Source organism: Malania oleifera, chromosome 7 (assembly GCF_029873635.1).
Source record: "Malania oleifera isolate guangnan ecotype guangnan chromosome 7, ASM2987363v1, whole genome shotgun sequence".
Lineage (NCBI taxonomy): Eukaryota > Viridiplantae > Streptophyta > Magnoliopsida > Santalales > Ximeniaceae > Malania > Malania oleifera.
The window spans coordinates 66376508-66397321 of NC_080423.1; positions in this window are offsets into that span (position 1 = coordinate 66376508).

Below are 20814 nucleotides of genomic sequence, written 5' to 3' on the forward strand. Positions count from 1 at the left end.
GTGCAATAGGCAATCACATGTTGCTAGTGAGCTCGTAACCCATCAACTTTAAAGTGGTGGAGTTGAAGAAGTCGTATGGCCGTACTTTCTTGATGGTGGCAAGTGGTGACCTATTCAGCTTCTCTCTAACGAATATCCTAGATAAAATCCCACCGTAGGGCAAAATGATCCTCTTTCCCACGGTTTTGACAAACATCCACCATAGGATCAGTCTAGGCAGGTCTAGCTTCTTCCTGGTGAAGAGGCACCACATGACGAAGTAGTCCAAGTAGGACACATGATCCATCGATCATGACTTGGGCAAAATGTTATAGGAAATTAGGTGGTGTACCACCTTTGCCTCCAAAGTCAAGGATTTATAGCTGGGGGGTATGGGTCAAGTCAGCTACAGGGTTTGTCATGACCAAATTGACAAATGTATTCATAGTGAAGTCCTCCTCGGCTATCTAGGTGGAGGAAGAATCGAGGTAGATGAAGTTGCCATGCTGGATGTCAAAAGTCTCCGCCAGGTATGCATCATCGAAATGAATGTCTGTCTCCAGCACCCTGGTGTAGTAGCCCTGGCCATCTTGGGCAAGATTGGCATAGAAGAGCTGGATGAGCACCAGGTACATCCCCTTGGGTTGAAAGGCGATAAGCTCGTACCATCCCTGATATTGAAACATGTCTAGAACACTGTTGACGTGGGTTTGCATGAATTCAATATCAAGGATTTTACCCAGAATGAGATCCTTCAAACGAAACACCCTCTCATATTTTATTCTCCTGTCGAGTGTGGGAAACCACAGATCCAATGGGACACTCGCAGCAATACGTCTCTCATCTCTGGCCATGGAAGTGAATCTAACAGAGGGTTGGGGAAGGATGTAAGAGGAAAAGCAAAAGGAGGCTCTTAAATGTATGGATAAAATGAACCATTTTTCTCGAAGAACCATATATATCAGCGCGGTTTGGGTGCCTGAGCATTGGTTCAGTTCCTGAACAACTTTAATTATAAAGGTTCACTGAGTCTGTTCGGTAGCCCAAAGCCAGGTTCGATTGGCTGAATTTCAAGCGCCATTTTGTATTTTCAAGGGTCAGCCACCTTAATAGATTTTGAACTGAATGAATCGGTCGCTCGAAATGCTTAGTTCGATAGCCCGAATATGTATATGGGGACCCAAAGATAGTTTGGCTGCTCGAGCATATATGAACACGAAGATTCAGTCACCCAAAATATGGTCAACGACTTGATCAACCTTCTAGTTTGGTCGACTGAAGTAAAAATGTACTTAAGGGTTCAGTCGCCCGACTTGGGTCTATTTATTCTTATTTGATCTGTTTCTTGAAGCAAGAGACCCTATGGATTATTTGTAGGGGTTAGTACAATGAAAAGGCTTCAAGGTAAGATAAGGACAAGATTTATGACTTTAATTCCAAACCTTAGATCTGAACAATAGACTGAGTATGCTTAACGTAAGATGTTCATATTTGAGTAGGGGTTAAGCAATTTGAGGTTTAAATGCAAGACCAATATGCTATGTCCATTTATAAGTTGATATATATACTAAGATTTTACATTTTCATCCCAACCCACTTCCTAAGCCTTTACTCAATACTACCCTTTATGGCTAAACCTAACTACTAAGGAAGAGCTATGTGATCATGTAATTCTTGTTTGAGCAAGTTCTTCCTTGACTCTCAAAGGGTTTTCCTTCATAACAACTCATACCATTTTTCTTATTTTTATTTTCGATGGGTTAGGAGTACGTGATTCTTTAACTTTCCAAACTTGTTTGGGCTTCACACCTTTTCTTTTAAACGGGCAATCAAATTTTGTGTGCCCCTTCTTTTTACATAAAATGCATGTGGTGTGAGTGTATGGACTAGAGGAGGTACTAGCATAATGTTTCGATTCTTTTACAAAGTATCTCATGTATAGGTTCTTTCTTTTCTTATTTGCAATCCCATTATAACCTATACCTTCCTTATCTAAGGTCATCTTTTGTGCACCTAGCAGTTTATCAAAGTTTTCCTTGCCTCTAGTGAACGTGTAGATGATCTTAGATTGGTCTTCTATTTTCTTCTCTAGATCTTGAATTTTTGAGTTCTCCAAATCTTTGCAAACATTCAGAAGTTTAAAAAGTTCTTTAGCCATGTTGTTTTCTTTACTTTCAAGATATGCTATCAGGTAATCTTTATTATCATCATTAGAAGTTTTAGATTTCAAAATAGTTAACTCATTTTCCAATGATTCATTCTTTCTTTCTCGTATATTAATTTTCAAAGTATTTTCTCTTTCAGCAAGGACTTTAGAGTCACATTCTTTCATGCATGCTTCATACTTGTTTTCCAAAATAGAATATTTCTTATTACATTTAACAAGTAACTTATGAGTCCTAAGATATTCAATTTGCAATTCCTCATAAGTAGGCATGTTTTCACTATCAGTACTATCATATGATTAAGTATCAGATGCAATATTCAATTCAGCACAAGAATCATACTCATATTCATCTACTAAGACAGAAGGAACTGAAATAACCACATCATTGGTTAAAGCTACATAACACTGGTTACCTTCCTTAAGATCAGTGGAGCCTGAGTCGCATGGAGAGATGTCTCCCTTTTACATGGATGCACCATATCTCCACTCAAGTTCGTCCCAAATCTGCTTAGCACTACTATATGCCATAACCTTACATAAAACATTAGAATCTAAAGCATGCAGTAAGGCATTCATGGCATCAAAGTTTACCTGTACTAAGTCCCTATCATGATCATTCATTTCAAACTCAGATTTAGGAACAGTTTACCCAATAAACTTCATAGGCACACAATCACCATGATCAATGACTTTCCAAAATTTCCAATTTAGAGCTTTCACATACACAATCATTCTAAATTTCCATATAGCATAATCAATACAATAAAATATAGGTGGGTGTGTGACTAATCTTCCCTCATAGGAAGGGAATGCACTAACATGAGCCATCATGATCTTTTACTAAATAACTTCTAAGTCTAAGTAACGAGGCTCTGATACCAATTGTTAGCTTTGGTGCAAAGCCAAGAGGGGGGGTGAATTGGGTATTTAAAATTAATTTCCTAGGTTAACTGGTTTTATCAACAGTGTAACACAGCCTAGGGTCAATCTATGAGATTATCAAATAAACATACACGTGCAATAAAAGTAAAGTACAGAAATGTAAAGAACATGCATGATATGTTATTGGGGTTCGACCAATTGTGCCTACGTCACCGCCTTGGCTGCACCAGCACAAGGATTACCACTATAATGCTCACTTAAATAGGTGGAGCGGAACCTAATACAACCAGGTCAATTCAAGGGGCTGACCTCAACTAACATGCCTTAACATGATGACACACCTAGCTTTCCTAACCGGGTTTAAGCCAATCTAGGACTATTCCACAGGGCTAGTCTCCCTCTTCAGGCTCGTGCCTAGAATACAACCAATGTGTATAAATTTTTTGTACATGTAAATGCGCTTCAACACAACAAGATGTGTGCACCAATATAGCTTAGTCAATAGTGCAAGCACGAATGATACGTAAATATGCTCAGTGCTCTAATGTGTGCTAAACACTCAATCACATATATACTTTCAGTCTAGATCTAGAGTGTATATCTTAGTAAGATTTGAAACACACTATGTAAATAATCTAATATCATATTAGGGTTTCAAAATATGCTACGCTAGTTCAAGCAAACAAACTCAATAGGATATTTCAATGTCTAAAGCACAATGGAGTTGTTTGAAAGACTAGTTATTTTATTTTTTATTTTTTATTATAAAAAGATCTTTGCACACAAAAACTAGGTTTAGGTAACTTGCAATAATAATGCAAGAAACTAAAACCTCAAAGTCTTTCCACACCAGATTTATCAAATGAAGTTGGTGGAAGAACTTTAGGGTATACTCTCAAGTAAAATCAATTAATCAATATATCAAAGACAGTATAAGCTAGAGAGTTTTAAGCACAATAGCCTTATAGAGATACTCACAATGCTTAGAGAAAGAGAATGAGGAGTATGTGATTGTTTGCATGGAATATTTGGCTAAATATAGGGTTTTTAGTGTTTTGAGAGTTGATAGAATTTTCCCTTAATCAAGTTTGCTAATCGTTTCTAATTAAGACAAATGAACTGATATATATAGGTAAGGAGGATTTTTTGACCGGTTGGGACACAATGGGTATAATTAGAATTGTCTAAAGACCATTAAGAAAATTAACCCTGTTTACAGTCAAAAATTCAACTTTAAGAGGTTTGGGTGCTCGAGTTGAGGACCTGTTGGCTGAATCAAAGTTAGTAGCCAAATGTTCAAGGTTAGGGTGCCCGAAGCTGAGTTTAGTTAACTGAACCAGGTAGTTCGGTCGCCCGAGGCTTTATTTAAACGTAAACATTCAGTTGCCTTAGTAGTTGAAAAGTGCTCTGACAAGCATTTGGGTGCCCGAGGAAGATATTTTCAAAAGAGGTTCGGTTGCCCAAAGCTAAGTTAACATGTTTACTTGTTCGGTCGCTTGAGCCGCTTTATATGGCATAGGTTCGGTTGCCCGAACCCTCTCTACCTTTTCAATTTTTCAGTCCAATTTTAGCCAATTATAATTCCCTTGATATGAAGATGATAAGGGGGACTTTTTGTGCATTTGTTTAGAGACCTAAGGACTTTCTATCCTAATGGAAAAATCCCTAAGGTTTGTGTAGGTACCTAGAGTCCAAATATGGTCGTTTTGAGCATACCTACCTACCATGCATGATACAAATTATTACAAGCCACACACGCACACAGCTCATAATAAATTACATCCCAGAATGAATAAATAATCATATGAATACAAAATACAACACATAAATCTTCATTCTTCGACACGAACACCTCACGCCATCGTGATATGTCTTTCAGTCCTAAAGCGCGCACAAGGCGAACTTGCATGCAATTCTCAGTATAACCATTAGTACTAAGAGTATTTGTCATAATCAAAATTGGGTGTGACCAATGAGGTCAACATTTCCGCACGTGTAAGTTATAGTGTGAATTTCGCGCATGAGTTAATTTTCGTGTTATATTTATTTGCGCATATTGGAATTGCATAGACAGACCCTAGGTTGTGAATGTACTGTTACTGAACTAGTTTAACCTAGGAGAAAGAGTTTTAAATTCCAATTCACCCTGTCTCTTGGGAATACACCAAAGCTAGCACACAACTTAAACCCCCCCTTTTTTATACCCCAGAAAAATGTACCTTCTAGACATTTCACCAAACTTAGATCTCACCTCCATATAAATGTGCATGCATGGCTAGACCTCCAAACTCTCTTAGACCAGAGAATTCTACCACATAACCTGTCCAAACCTCTCCTGCAACCTTCCCATATAGTGATACCCTTGGCGATTAGTTAAACGAGAAACACACCTTACTCACTAACTTTACTAAGAAGTCCCTTGCATGTCCTATATCTAATCTGAGATGTTGCTCGCAAAACTCCTTGAACACCAATGTACTCAATTACAATACCTAACTCAAGGATCTTTCTCCCAATCTGGTTTTCCACCTCAGCCATAAGTTAAGCCTAACAAACATATCTAACTTGTATTACATGAATTACCCCTAGACTTTTCATGATAAACTCACGAGGTACATATGTCCAGCCTGTGATGCTACCCTTATCGATCCCTAAACATCCAAATAAATGTAGTTAAGAATACCTTCCATTTTATGTGTGGTTATTTTACACAAAATAGTATTACCTGACTCAAAATTTGCAGCTATATCTCCATCTACAACTGTGTTGCTTGGCAATGCATAGATATTCCCTACTAACTTCTGTCCCTTCATCACCATCAAGCCGCCTTCACACACATTCATTGTTCCACTTTCTGACTCTTAAATGTACCCATTACAATCTAAAGTGCCTAATGAAATCACATTCTTCTATAAATCAGGCACATGTCTTACATCACATAACGTCCTTAGCACACCATCATACATCTTGATTCAGATACCCCCACCCATTCCAACAACTTTGCAAGCAACATCATTTCATATTAGAACGGAACTAAAGCTCACCAATTTGTAAGTGGTGAATAAGTATTTGTTTGGTGTCAAGAACATCCCAAGTCTAGGATCCAAGAATTTGTGGGGCATTTTGAACCTGATGAAATAGAAAGCATACCACCATCATTGCTCCCCGAGTCTCATTATTTCACTACATTTGCAGATTTCTACGAACCCTCTTGAGTTTCTGCATTCCCCTTCTTCCACTCCAGACACTTTGATTTAATGTGCCTAATTTTCTCACACTTAAAATACCGAATGTCCTTTCTCCTCCTGAACTGTGACTGAGTTTTATTATTACTCAATCCACTCCAGGACTTGGCTCTCCCACGATCTTGATTGCCTTTCACTACGAGCCCTTCATCTTGTGAACTCTCATCGCTGGCCTTCTTCCTCTGATAGAACCCCAACAATGCACTCATGATATCCTCCAACTCCAGGGTTTCTTTCCCCCATGTCAAATTCATAACTAGAGTCTCGTATGTACAAGACATTAGGGAATTTAATAACATCAACGCTTTGTCTTCATCCTCAAACTTCACATTAACCCACTTCAAATCATTAATGATCTGATTGTATATGTTGATGTGTTAATTCAGGTCCGAACCCTCTACCATATTAAGCCCATAGAGTCGTGTCTTAAGATACAACTTGCTCAATAAAGACTTGGATATATACTGACTCTCTTGTTTCAGCCAAACTGCCACTGGTGATTCCTCATCTATGACATGTTACATCACGTCATCAGCCCGACAAGGCTTCATAGTAGCCACAAATTTTGCTTCCAACTCCTTCCAACTTTTTTTTTTATATAATGCCTTTACTATACCTTGCTGCACCAACACGTCCTTAACCCTCCTCTGCCAAAGTTTGAAATTTCCCGTTCCATTGAACTTACCAATCTCAAACTTTGCAAAAGAAATCCCAATCATTGCAACCTAACTCTATGCTAATTGTTGATTCGAATGCACAGCGAAAACAATCAACATGAATATGGAACAAGTAATGCAAGCACCTAACTATGAATATATGGAACAATCAATTACAATGAGGATAAAGAAAATAAATAAAATGAATGACACAATAATTTATGTGGTTTGGCAATGTGCTTACGTCTACAAGAGCAAACGGCAAATTTTCACTATCAGATTGTCAAGCTTACATCGAAGGTTACAAATATAGTTTTTATATCTAACCCTATGTGCACAAAAGACTTAGAATATATCTAAAACACTTATGTAGCAAATCCTAGAAGAAAAACCTTTGAATCCCCCAATCCACTGATCTCCTGATTCAAAATTCATTATCTGCGCCAAATAAAACCATCGACGGCATGGATTGAAACTGTGGATGGTTATCTACCGAGAGTTGTTCCTTATGCAGACTGAAATTTTCGATTAAACCATCAACCCAACCATTTACGGTTTCTTCCTGCAGCTCAGTTACCTTATTCTTTGCTTCACCATGCTTTCTCGGTGCATGCATTCCACTTAATATGAGTCACATCTCCAACAACTTTTGTACTATAGACTTATTAGAGAGAGAGAGAGAGAGAGAGAGAGAGAGAGAGAGAGAGAGAGAGAGAGAGAGGTTCCCAAATCAATTTCCTAAAGGCATTTTTAGACTCAACTGTTGCATGAAAGGAAATAAAAAAAAAAAAAGAAAGCTTTTCCTTAAATGAAAATTTTCATGAAAGAAAGAGTACAAGATTCACTTTTCTAACATATTTGAATTTTTTTCCCTTACTCTCTTCCCAATCAATATGTATATATATGTTGACTTTATAGGTCACACCCAATTTTAATAATGACAAATACTCAAGTATTTGATGGCTATCTAGTTTATGTGCAGGTATATAATTAGCAAATCAAATTGATGGCACATGAAGTAGAGCTTGAAGACCCTGAAGACCCTAAAGACTATATTATGTTGTATTTCAATTCATTTCTTATTTGGGTCTGTAATAATTCAAGTTCAAGGGTCCATAATAATTAATGCTTTACCTGCATGGTAGGATAGATAAGCTCAAATAGACCTAGACTGACCTTAGGTTCCACATGCATGCATAAATGAGTGCTCTATTAAAATTAAGTTAATCTTCATATGCATAGGGACAACATTTTAAAGAGAAAAGGACCGAAAATGCCGAAAGTGGCATGTTCGGTTGACCGAACCCAGTTACATTGAGATCCTCAGTCGACCGAACTCCCATCGGGTCAATACGTTGACCGCTCGGTCCACCAACCAAGATTATATAGGCAACATCCTGGTCGACCAAACCCCCATGTGGGAATTTCCAACCACCCGGTCGACTGAACCTCTTAGTTCAAATTGACTCGGTCGATCAAACCGTACGAATTTGGAAAATTGCCTTTGAACCCCTTAAGTACGGTTGACCATCTTCCTAGTTCATAATTCTCCCAATTGACCGAACCCAAACACTCGATTAATTGAACCTTAAGTACAGTTGACCAGTGCTCTCGGGTTGGCTAAAATTACCGAGGTTAAAACACAGTTAAATTTTATTAACCTCACTTAAATTTTTTCAAAAATGACTAATATGTCCTGAACGGTTATAATTCTAGGGAATTCTATATATACTCCCTCATTTGAAAAAATTAGTTAATGATTAGAAAACTTAATTAGAAAAAATCTTCTAAAATTCAAAAATTCCTACTCTCATTTTTTAAGCATCCTACACTCATTCTTACTTTTATTGCTAAAATAACTCTGTAAGTGTGCACGAGTGTTCTTCTCATCAGGCTTAATCTCTTTTTTGTTCTTATTAATTGAAATTATTTTATTAGAGAGCAAAGCTTCAAGTTTCCCTGGGAGACTTTGTTAATAAGTCATTCTTTGGAATAGTTCATTGAGCTTTTGGGTTTTGCATTGTCATCGCAATACTCAAGGAGTTCACATTGGATTTTGATTGCTAAAAATATTTTACAAATCATTTTCAAAATATCTCTTGTGCTTATCTTTGAGAAATACATTTTGAGATATATGCTTGAGTGCTAAAAATCTTTGTTGCTATATCTCTTGATTGATATCATCATTTTAACTCAAAGATTAAATAATTTTTTAAAAACATTTTTGAATATCTCTTGTGGTTTATTTTGAGAAAAGTATTTGTTGAGATATTTGAAGTGTGCTTGTGATCTTTGTTGCTGCATTATGATTGAGACTATTATTTTGACACAAAGATCCTATTATTTACACTCTCATGTATTGATTAAAATATTTGCATAAATCTTTGAGAGTAGACACTAAGACTACACTGAGCTTATCTTATCATATTATTCGGTAATGTATTGATTACATTGGTACATAATTTGCTTAGTTGAGAAGCATATTTGTTATACGCAAATTTTATTGAGAAATCTGTTGTATTCTAGGCATGGCTTGAGGGGGCGGTAATCCAAGCCGCTAAGGATTGGTTGTAAAGGTTGAGGTCAGCCTTGTGTTAATTGACGTGATTGTTTTGGTGCCGCTCCACCCGTTAAGTGAGCTTATAGTTGTAATCCTTATGCTTGTTAGCCAAGGCGGGGACGTAGGCAGTTTGCCAAACCTCATTAACATTTCAGGGTGTCATCTCTATTGACTGCTTTATTGTGCATGCTTAACTAAAGTAATTGTGCAGTTTAATTTCCACTGTATATTTCTATTGATTTACTTTATCTGCACTAGATTGACCTTAGGTTTACGTAATATTGCTGTTAGTGGATTGACCTAGGAGATAAAATTTGAAAATACCAATTCACCCCCTCTTGGGATTACGATAAAGCTAACAATTGGTATCACAACCACGTAGCATAGACTTAATAGTTATTTTGCAAAAGATCTAGGATGACTAATAGCACCATGACCCCTTTCCTTGAGGGACTCTCTTTCACATGACCTTCGATTTTCAGTTGTGTTAATTACATTTTCTAGAAATAGAGGATGCACATCTACCTTCAAAATATAGATTGTAAGGTGTGGAGGATTGTCTCTAAGGGAAATTATGTTCGTATGAAAATAGAGGTGTCACTAGAGTTCCTAAAACTAAGGAAGAATATAATGATGATGATATGAAAGCCGTTAGTTTGAATGCCACTTCTATGAATAATTTGTATTGTGGTCTTGTTGTGAATGAGTTTAATAGAGTAATGGCATGTGCTACTACAAAGGAAATATGGGATAAATTCAAAGTAACATATGAAGGCACTAGGGATGTAAAAGATAGTAGGATAAATATGCTGACTAGTGAATATGAGACTTTTAGGATGAATGTAGGCGAGTCCATTCAGAGTATGTATACTAGATTCACACACATTATAAACTCACTGCATGCATTAGGTAAGACCTATCCTACATATGAGATGATTAGGAAAGTCCTTAGAGGCTTGCCTCCTGTTTGTGAAGCTAAGGCTACGACCATTTCTGAGGGTAGAGACCTTACGGTGATGACATTAGACGAATTGATAGGTTCACTGATTACCTATGAATTAGCTATAAATGAGAGACTCAATGAACATAATAGGGCGAAAAAAGGTGACTGCATTAAAAAATTCCACTGATACATCTAACGAATGCAGCGAACCTAATTCTATGGATGATATAGCCATGCGAACTAGAAAATTCAGTAGATTCTTCAGGAAGAATAGAAAGTCATACAAAAGATATAGGGAGTTTACATCTGTTAGCTTTGGTGTATTCCCAAGAGGGGGAAGGGGTGAATTAGAATTTTAAAATTTATCTCCTAGGTTAAACGAGATAGCCGTATAACACAACCTAGGGTCTTTTTAATCATACACCAATTGTGCAGATAATGATATGCGAAAATTAAATCATGTGCAACATTCACAATATAACATACATGTGTGATAAATATAAAGTGCGAAAATATAAATAGACAAATGATATGTTATTGGGGTTCGGCCAATACTGTCTACGTACTTGCTTGTAGCTTGCAAGCCCGAGGATACCACTAAAGCTCACTTAAAGGGTGGAGCGGCATCGATTACAACTAGGTCAATTAGCGGGGCTGACCTCAACCAACACACCTTACTAGGATGGTGCACCTAGCTTTTCTAACCAAGTCTAACCCAGTCCAAGACTATTCAATAAGGCCAGTCTCCCTCTTCAGGCCCACTCCTGGAATAGTATAAATGATATGAAATTGTGTACACGAAAATGTGCTTCTCAATTAAGCAAGTATGTACTAAAATACACACAATATAATCAATGCACCTTAATAATGTATAAACTATAAGCTCGGTGCTCTACATGTGCAATCAACACTCAGTATAGTGATTAACTCAAGTCAAGCACATAAGTGTTTATACAAGCTAATCTTTGAAACTAGGCAATCATAAACTCTCAATCTTAGTTTAGGGTTTCAAAGATTCAAACTAATAGAAATCTAGAATATCTCCAAAATAATTTTCTCAATAACAATGCACAATGAGATATTCAAATCTGAGCTTGTAAAATATTTTTGCACACCAAAAATTATAAGCCCTAATGATTCTTGCAATGACAATGCAAAGATCCACTTAGCTATAAGATTTTTACCACACAAAGATTTATCAAATAAAATCGGGGGAAAAATCAAGCTAAACTCTCAATATGAAAATCACAAGCAAAGCAAGTGAGAGTTTCTTAGCAATTTAAAAATGATTAATAAAACACTCACAAAGTAGGATTGCTCAAAGGAATGAAGGTATTTGAGTGTTATGGACTTAGTAGGAGAAAATAGGATTTGGAATTTTTTAGAGAATTTTGGCTTAATCCTATTTGCTAATCTTACCTTAATTTTGCAAATGAAGAGATATATGTATATATATATATAGGCATATGCAAAATTATGACCATTGGGGACACCAAGGGTATTATTAAATTTTTTTTAAAAATCATTAAGAAAATTAATTTTGTTTACTTAATTTAAACCCCGATAAAAATTAATTTAACCCGAGAGATTCGGGTGCCCGACTCAAGGTTCGGTCGCCCGAACAAACTCAACCAAAAAAGTGCTTTTTCAAAGTTCGGGTGCCCGAGTCTAGGATCAGTTGGCTGAACAAAAGATAGAATGTTTCTATTCGCGATTCGGGTGCCCAAAGTTGAGTTCATTAGCCCGAATTTACCAATTCGGTCGCCTGAGGCATATTTGAACATAATGTTTGGGCGCTCGGGTTGGTGAAAAGGTGTCAGATCAAAATTTAGTCGCCCGTGGATGATGCGGTCAAATATGTTCGGTCGCCCGAATCCAAGCTAACATGTTGACTTGTCCACGGTTTGGGCGCCCGAGGTGTTTTGAACGCCACAGGTTCGGTCGCCCGTCATTTCTCAACATTTTCAATTAAATCCAATATTTGCTTCAATTAATTCCCTTGATTATGTAAGTTATATAGGGACTGTTTGTGCATTTGTTTAGGGACCTAAGGTCTTTTCTAAGGCCATTTTTCTTGCCAAAAAAATCTAGCGAGGGTGATCCCTAAGGTCTTGAGCTTTATAATTCCTACATGCATGCCATGCAATGATTATTATAGACCTTTCATGCTTAAATATTATAGACCCAATAATAGTGAAATGAATTACAACATGAAAATAGTCTTTAGGGTCTTCAGTCTTCAAGTTCTTACGTGCCATCAAATGATCTTGTTATTATGAACCTGCACACAAACTTGATAGACATTAAATACTAGAGTATTTGTCAATATCAAAATGGGAACATGACCAATAAGGTTAACAACATCTGATAAGGGAGAGTCGAGTAAAAGAAAGGAAAAGTCAAACACTCCTACATGCTATAACTACAACAAGGTTGGGTATATCAAGACGAATTGCCCACTACTGAAAAAGGATGCTAGGAAAAAGAAGAAACCCATGAAAGCAGGCACTTCATGGGATAAACTAAGTAGCAGTGACTCAGACTCAGACCACAACAACTTAGAGGTTGCTAATCTATGCTTGATGGCACATAATGATGAGGTATCATCTTCTTGCTCTTTATGTTCATATTATTCTTCTGATGATTGTGAATCTGATAGCATGCCTACTTTTAGAGAATTGCAATTTGAGTATATTCGTGTGTCTAAACTGTTGAATAAAATGACCAAGGAAAATGATGTTTTGAAAAAGAAATACGAGAATTGGTCAAAATTATTTGAAATGGAAAAAAATTCTTATGCTTCGATTCTTAAAGAAAAGGATTTGAAAATTGATGAGCTTGAAAGAAAATTGGAGGATAGCTCCAAAATTGTTTTTAAAATCACCGAGGGCCAATGCAATTTTGAAAAACTACTTGGAGCCCAAAGAAATTCTCTTAGTAAAGAAGGCCTTGGTTTTAATGGTGTTGAGAATGTTAGACAACCTAATCTTTACTTAGGACATTTCACACGTGAATCAGAATCTCAAATCCCACCTAAAGGCCCTAAGTGTAGAATGAAATGTTTCAAATGCAAGCAAATCGGTCATATTCAATTTGATTGCCCACTTAGAAATAAAGATGTAAAAATTAGAAAGGTGTGGGTAGTTAAGGGTGATCTAGTCACTAACCCCCGTGGACTCAATAGAATTTGGGGACCAACATCAGTTACTTAGTCTATCTTGCAGGTGTGTTTGAGACTCTCCTCCTCCAAGGATAGGTGGTATCCTAATAGCGGGTGCTTACGACACATGATTGGCGACAAGATAGAATTTGCTTCAATCACTCCCAATGTAACAACCCAGGTAATTTTTAAATAATTTAGGATAATAAAGAAGATAGAAAGGGAAGGAAAAACAAATTCAAAAAGGTGGTAGCAATCGTTCATCGACGAACAGATTGGTCTCGTCGACAAATGTTCTTCTGAGCTCGTTGACAAGGGTATGTGTCTCATCAATGAGAAAATACAGAGAGGTTGTTTTTCACAAATTGAAATTCATTGACGAGTTCACTATTTCGTCCCCGAATTTTGTACAGGACTCATTGACGAATCAACGTGTCTCATCGACGAATCCCTGCGTATAAATAGTGGATTTCTTTCATTTATGCAGAAATTCCTTGCATGTTTTCTCTCTCTCACTAAAATTCGGCACTATCACCTTCTCTCTTCGATTTCAAGCCGGATTTTCGCCGGTTCAACAATCTGAGGCCACCACGACACTCCTAGAAGAGTTTTCTACAAATCTGCTAGAGTGGATCGTCGGTGGGACTAGTTAGGAATTCATTCTAGATTTAAGGTAAGGCTTTTAATGAAAAATTTGGTTTTACCCTAGTTGTAGGAAATATTATATGCGAAGAAATACTGAAGTTTAGTTCTAGGAGATGTGGTTTTCAGGGCATTGAACAGGGAACCCTGCGGGTGCAGGATTGGTTATTTTAAGAGGCTTTTCAGGAATTAGGTAAGGGGAAATATTTTATAATAGCTTTTAGTAATTGTTAAAATGACTAATTTTGGGTAAAAATCCTACATATACAGGTATAATTTTCTGAACCAAACTGATATTGAAAATACTGTTTTAATTATATAAGTATTAAATTGGGAAAAATTGTGTGGTTGAAACCATTTTGATCATTAAATGATATTGAGCTTAGTGGAATGAGGAAATTGTTGAGATTGTGAATGTCATTTGACTGAAATTCTTGTTTGGCTGAATACACTGATTGGATTGTGAACTTTGTTTGGTTGAAAATACTGGATGGTTGAGTATACTGTGGTATTTGCGTGGATATAGTTGATTGGTCAGGTTTGTGATTGATCTGTGGTGTGGTTCATGTAAATGACGATATAACATTGGAAGTGGTATGAGGAGGTCATTATATCGTACTTGGTATAGCCGTCATATAACGTTGGCAGTGGTATAAGGAGGTTGTTATATGGACGTTTATACTAGGAGGTAAATATTGGCAGTGGTATGAGGAGGTTGTTTACCTATTTATTATGAACGGGGTGTTTGTTTTGTAATTTGTGTGGTTTGAGCAGTCCTGTGTGGACATTTATATTGTGCTTGATTAGTTCTGTGTGGACCAGTCCTGTTTGGGACATTGATACTGTGCTTGATTAGTCCTGTGTGGACCAGTCTTGTGTGGACGTTGATGTTGTAGCTTGAGCAGTCATGTGTGGACATTTATACTGTGCTTGATTAGTCCTGTGTGGACCAGTCCTGCATGGACATTGATACTGTGTTTGATTAGTCTTATGTGGACTAGTCCTGTGTGGACGTTGATGTTGTAGCTTAAGCAGTCTTGTGTGGACATTTATACTGTGCTTGATTAGTCCTGTGTGGATGTTGATGTTGTAACTTGAGCAGTCCTGTGTGGACATTGATGCTGTGGGATTTGATTAGTTCTGTGTGGACATTTATACCATGCTTGATTAGTCCTGTGTGGATGTTGATGTTGTAGCTTGAGCAGTCCTGTGTGGACATTGATGCTGTGTGATTTGATTAGTCCTATGTGGACTATTCTTGTGTGGACACTGATGCTATGTGATTTGATTTTTATGTGTATTGATTATGATATAGGCGTGTGCATGAAATTCTGTGAAGCGATTGTGTTGGCTGTGTACGAATGTTAATTAATTAAGTATTTAGGGTAAAGTAGATTACTCCACCCGAGGGCTTGCTGAGAAAGGCGAGTACACTGGTAATTAATTGTGGGTACTAGAGTAGAGGGAAGCCGCTTGTATGGGTAGGTGATCTTCCCTATTCTCGGTGACTTTACCTGAATACACAACCCGAGGGCTTACTGAGAAAGGTGAGTGTTCTGGTGTTAGCACTAGAGCAGAGGGAACCCACTTGTATGGGCGGAAGGATTTCCCTATTCTCGGAAAACTAATATTAAAATACTGATTGGTTATGGGTATGTGATTGGATGATAAGGATGTTGATCCTGTGCAATTATGGGCATGTTATCAAGCTTCTTGTGAAGTATGTGTACATCTGAGATGGATATTTTAAATTGTATTATAAACACTTCAATCACACATTATTATAAATTATTTCTTCCTTACTGAGAGGTGTCTCACCCCGTCAATTGTTAAATCTTTTCAGGTTATCCAGGAGATCGGACTTAGATAGCTCTAGGGTAGGATAGTTTTGTGAGTGAGACTTAACTGGTTATGTTTTAGTTTTTATGTATTATTAAATCTCTCTCAGGATTTGTGTTAAAGAGAATGGGGATGTGTGAAATGAGTTTGATGATGTATAATTATAGAACTCTGGTATTTTATGTTCGAGGTTGCTTTATTATTTTCCACTGCGTTAATGGTATCCGAGATGCGTGTCGGTCTCTTAATGTACTGGGCCCTGCGTGGTGGGTCTGGGGCGTTACAGTTGGTATCAAAGCATAACGGTCTTGCAGACTTTAGGAGGATTAATACCAAAGTATAGGTTTGAATTGACTAAGGGTAGGAATGGGTAGAATAGAGTATTGACTGGAGTTTGAGGTTGTTTTGTAATTCAGAGGCAGAAACCCCTTGATGGACTTCTGTGATTTTCTGAATCAGTAGACGGTTTTAGAAATCCACGGTAAATCCATTGACGGTGATGTTTCCGAGTTGTGAAACCAAGATTTGGAATTTAAATATTGGAAGTTCAGATAATTGTGGATAAATGGATGTTGGTTGTTTAATTGAGGATATGGATATTAATTTGGTTTTCCATTATGATGTGCATGCCAAATATATAAAGATGTGGAGATTCTAAATTGCCTTTGTTGTACATTTATATTTAGGGATGGATCCTAGAGGCAAGGGCATGGATGAAGGAGGAGGAAGTGAAATGGGAGCTTCCAATGGGGACGAGGTTGACACCTCTCAGCTGTTACGAGGAATAGCTCGTTAGGTTAGGGAAGAAATGAGACGGGATTTTGAGGGAACAAGCTATCCACTAGTGCACTAGGGTTGCACCATTGATCATTTTACACGTCTGAAACCCTCATCTTTTGAGGGTGGCACCGATTCGATATAGGCTGAGATGTGGATGCAAGAAATGGAGAAAATTCTAGTCGTGTTGAATTGTACCGAGGAGCAAAAGGTCCTCTTTGCCACCTTCAAACTGGTTGGGGAAGTTGAACTAAGGTGGCATGCAATGAAACTATTAGAGGAACAATGAGCAGTGCCTATAGCACTGACTTGGGTTTGCTTTAAGCAAGTATTTTACGACTGATATTTTCTTGCCACCACTAGAAATGCAAAGGCGGAAGAATTCTTCTGCTTGACTCAGGGACGCCTCACAGTTCAACAGTACAGGGCGTTACACCCAAGGATGGGGAGTACATGACAATTGACGACAATGTAAAGGGATGCATCATCGACGTAGGTAAGGATCCTTCCCTGATTAATGATAATGTTTTATTAGTTGATGGATTGAAGCATAATATGTTGAGCATTAGTCAATTGTGTGGTAAAGCATATAAAGTTTCATTTGAAAATGATAAATGCATAGTTGAAAGCAAATCAGATAATAAAATTCTTTTCATTGCTGATTGCCATGAAAATGTATATACTACTACTTTTGATAATTTAGCTTCACAACAAGTGACTTATTTTTCTGCAATAAATGAAACTAGTCGGTTATGTCATAGGCGCTTAGGACACGCTAACATTGATGTGTTGTCAAAACTAGTAAGAAAAGATTTAGTGAAAGGCTTGCTTAAAACACCATTTGTGAAAGATAAAATCTGTGATGCATATCACATGGGTAAGCAAACAAGATCTAGCTTTAAGAAAAAGAAATTTATATCTACCACTAAACCACTTGAAATGCTTTACTTGGATTTGTTTGGTCCTAATTCTGTGCAAAGTCTTGGTGGAAAATCATATGCTTTTGTCATTGTTGATGACTATTCTTGGTTCACATAGGTGCTATTTGTCTCACATAAAAATGAATCATGTGAATTGTTTACTAAGCTTTGCAAGAGAATTTAAAATGAAAAAGCTATAAGATAACTCACATAAGAAGTGATAGAGGCACTTAATTTAAAAATTAAGGCATAGAAGATTATTGTGACCTAGAGGGTATATCACACAACTTTTCTGCACCTAGGACCCTTTAAGAAAATGGTGTGGTAGAAAGAAAGAAACGGCCATTGCGAGAAATGGGTAGGACCATGTTGAATGAGCATAAAATACCTAAATATTTTTGGGCTAAGGTCATAAATTCTGCATGTTATGTCATGAATAAGGTGTTGATTAGACCTTCACTAAATAAAACCCCTTATGAATTATGGAACAACCGTAGACCTAATATTTCCTATTTTCATGTTTTTAATTGTAAATGCTTTGTGCTTAGGGATAATGAGCATCTAGGAAAATTTAATTTTAAATCCGATGAAGGCATCTTACTAGGTTATTCTCTTAATAGTGAAGCATATAGAGTTTTCAATAAAAGAACCTTAATTGTCATTGAATCTATTCATGTTGTATTTAATGAATCTAATCCGTTTTATAAGAAAGATGAGTAAGATGATATTGACATTAGAAAATGTTTAGGCAAGTAATCTATTAAAAATAGTGCAAGTGAAAATTCAGAAATTAATGATAAATCATTTAACGATAATAACAATGACAATGAAATTCAAGAGTTACCTAGGGATTGGAAATTCATTAGAAATCATCCTATGGATCAAATCATAGGTGAACCTTCCCATGGTGTAGCCACAAGATCTTCCTTCAAAAACCTAGTAAGTCGTTCTGCTTTCTTGTCCCAAAAAGAACCTAAAAATATTAAAGAAGTAATAGAGGATAAGTCTTGGGTAATGTCTATGCAAGAAGAACTTAATCAATTGGAAAGAAGCAAAGTGTAGACCCTAGTTCGTAGGCCTAATAATCATACAATTATAGGAACCAAATGGGTATATAGAAATAATAAAGATGAGAATGGGGTAGTAACTAGGAATAAGGCTAGACTAGTTGCCTAGGGTTATAATCAGGAAGAGGGAATTGATTTTGATGAAACATATGCTCCTGTTGCAAGGATGGAAGCCATTCATATGCTACTTGCTTATGCTGCTTTTAAAAACTTTAAATTGTTTCAAATGGATGTTAAAAGTGCTTTTCTTAATGGTTATATTAATGAAGAAGTGTATGTAGAACCACCACCCTATTTTGAAAATTATAAATATCCACATCATGTATACTGGTTGTCTAAAAACTTGTATGGATTGAAGCAAGCTCCTAAAGCTTGGTATGAGAGACTTACTAGTTTTCTACAAGAAAATGGGTTTACCCGTGGAAAAATTGACACTACACTTTTCATCAAATCAAAAAATGATGATATGCTTGAAATTAGAATGGCTTTCCCTAGGGGGGGGGGTGAATTGGATTATTTAAAAATTTATCCTCTTTTTAACTTTTTGCTTGTCTAAATGCAACAACAAGAAAGAAACTTAATCAGCTTATAATTACAACCAAATCACACCATAAGGTACTGAAAAATTAAACACACAATCCAATCAACCAAAGTAAGAAAGTCAAAGAATCATTCAAGATTTTTTATGCTTTTTGTCAGTTGCCCTGTAGTTGTTTGCAAACCTGCTTTGAATGAAATTTATATTGCTCTTCTTTTGATCAAGATTTTCACAAATTAACCAGCACACTCCCTTGTGGGTTTCCGCAAATAGTTAAATATAACGTACTTTCTAAAAATCAAGAGTCTTCCTTAAACATAGATTTTAAGCCTTGCAAACTGCATTTAGCATACACAAGAATATATTATGCAGAAAATAAAGAGTAAGGAAGAGAGAGAGACACAGAGATTTTATGAGGTTTGGCTTCAACACAGCCTACGTCCTTGCCTTTGGCAAACCACCAAAGGATTCCACTATCTTAGTTCCTTTACCAGGCAGAACAACACCTTTACAATCACTCCTTCGAGTAGGCTAGAGCCTGCCTCTCCAAACGATGTACACTTGTTCAGTGTCAACGATTCAACAAGCCTGGAATCGTCCAATAACTACAAGAGAAATAGTAAGTGGATGTGTATAAAGAGTTCACACACACAGAGCAAGTTAGTGCAACTCAAATCTATATACTTCAGAATTTAAATATCAAGGATGAAATACAATTCAAAGCTTAAGATTAGAATTCACCAAGTTCCCTTTTCTCTAGATAAGAAACCAATATATAGAACTCAGGGATTGATGATCAACACTTTTAGAATGTCAGCACTTTCAGATTGCGAGTAGTTGAGCAAGTAAAAACTTTGTATGCAAGAGAGCTTAGAGCAGATTTTTCAATTCTTGGTATGTTTTGATTTGCAAAACCATGTATTTATAGGTTTTCAAAAGTGTTTTCTTGTTGCCCAAGTTTACTTGGAGTATTTCCCAAGTTTTTAGAAAGTTTGGGGCATAAGCAACCGATATTTAAAATTTAAAACATTTAAAAAATTTGCTCGTTAACAGTGTTTGATTGTCTGAACTATTGGGGTTAGACGACTGAAGTCCTTTTATGCTTTGAAAAAATTGAACTAGACACAGGGTCAGACATCTGATCTTGGTGTTTAAACTTTTGAAGGTTTGAGTTCATACGACTGAAGTCTGAGTTTAGTCTTCTGATGTGCTTCTGCCAGTTTCTGTGTTTCACCAATAATTTTTCAGACGATTGAACTTAATCTTTGGTCTTCTTAAGTAATTCTCCAAACGACTGAGCTTAAAGTTCAGTCTTTTGAGCTAAAATTTCAGTCTTCTGAAAAATATACTTTATAATTTTTTATTTCAATTTCAAAAATGTGTTTTGCTCTCTTTCTTTGATCTTTTATAAAACATTTTCTGGGGTTTTAAAATAGGTA